This window comes from Pinus tabuliformis, chromosome 3_2, assembly GCF_031772625.1.
Source record: "Pinus tabuliformis cultivar Carrire ecotype Pingquan chromosome 3_2, CPIR1, whole genome shotgun sequence".
Lineage (NCBI taxonomy): Eukaryota > Viridiplantae > Streptophyta > Pinopsida > Pinales > Pinaceae > Pinus > Pinus tabuliformis.
In genome coordinates this window covers 1007632500-1007634082 of record NC_142302.1, presented here as the reverse complement: position 1 = coordinate 1007634082, position 1583 = coordinate 1007632500, and the positions used below count along the sequence as shown (strand labels likewise).

Sequence of the window (1583 nt, the reverse complement as noted above, 5' to 3'; positions counted from 1 at the left end):
TGTTTTTTTTTTTCACATGTGGTTCACTGATACCCATGGTCACTGGGTAGCCACTATGTCCACGGTAAGAACTAGGTAGATCGACCCTGAAGGGGATCACACCCCTCGGCCTATATCTAGACCTGACCCCAACAGCTTTCGGGATTTGACCCTGCGACCTCCTAATTGGCGAGGCAATGATTTGACTGGTTGAGCTAACTCTTGGGGCTATAAAACTTGAGGTAAGATCCACCCAGTGAAGGGATGGAGAGCCTTAACCGCGTGTGATAAAAAAGTCTGAAGATTGTTCTCGTCCTTGTCGAGGGAGATGCCAACCATCTCTCTTTTATACGAAAACAAATTTTGTTTTGTAAATCAATGACTTGGGCAGAATTTGATCCGGCAACCCCTTGACAACAAATTCGACACCTTACCATTAGGCTACGCAAGTGGTTCTTTAAGGTAAGCACCCACCGGGATTTGAACCAGTGACCTATCACAAGGAATGCCTTAAGAGTGCACCCATTCACCGCCAATCCAAAACCCCATGGGCCTTTTATTTTTTTTATGCTATTTCTTTATTTTTATAATTTTAATTTAAAAATTAATTCTTAAATTTTTATTTTATTTTATTTTATATTTTCAATTTTTTTTATTTCAATTATTTAATTTAGATTTTTTATTTTTATTTTTAATTTTAATTATTTTTTTTTTATTTAAAGTTTTGTTTGGTAATTATTTTAAGGCTTTTTTACCCAATGAGATTTTTTTATTTTTATTTTTGTCTTTAACTTCAAAAAAAATGTTTTTAGATTTTTTTGTGGTTCAATTTGTTTTTTATTTTATTTTTTATTTTATTATTTTTTTGAAAAAAGATCATTTTTTTTTTATTTTGTTCAATTTTTTTTTATTTTTACGAGTTAATTAAATTTTTTTTTTTGGTTCGGTCATGTTTTTAATTTGTATTTTTATGTTTTATTACTAACATGTTTTATGTTTATTTTTTATTTTTTTTGTCATGTTTTTTAATTTTAATTTTTAAGTTTTAAGTTTTCTATTTTTGTTATGTTTTTTTATTTTATTTTTTTATATTTTTATGTTTTATGTTTTATATTTACATTTTTATAGTTTTTTTTGTTTTTTTGTTTTTCTTTTTGTTATATATATATATATATATATATATATATATATATATATATATATATATATATGTATTTGATTTTTTTTTTGTCATGTTTTTATTTATATTTATATTTTTATTTTTATTTTTATCACTAACATCAAAATCACCCACATTTTAAAAACATTATCCACATTTAACTCATTAGAAAATTTAAAGTGTAAAAACTAAGCCCTTTAAACAAAAAGGGTTGATGCTCATCAGCGCTTTTCAAAATCAAAATGAAAATCACTAACAAAAAAAAATGTTCACACTTGATACATAAAAAAAATTGTTGAATTGTTTAGAAAGATGCTAGGAGTTCAGGAGAACCCTTTCTCCATTAAGGGGGGGAGTTGAGAATAATTAAAAAAGTGTCAAAAATAAGCCCTCTATAAAAAAATGTTCATGCTGCATCAACACTTTTCAAAATTAGCATGAAAAT

The 1583-nt window shown here is 26.6% G+C and overlaps 1 non-coding gene across 1 annotated transcript; it reads right to left on the bottom strand.

The window, feature by feature from the left end:
• Window positions 1–210: 210 nt before the first annotated feature.
• LOC149184012 (U6atac minor spliceosomal RNA) lies at window positions 211–337 on the bottom strand. Its single transcript, XR_016257865.1, has one exon. It is a non-coding gene; the product is annotated as a U6atac minor spliceosomal RNA (small nuclear RNA).
• Window positions 338–1583: the final 1246 nt, after the last annotated feature.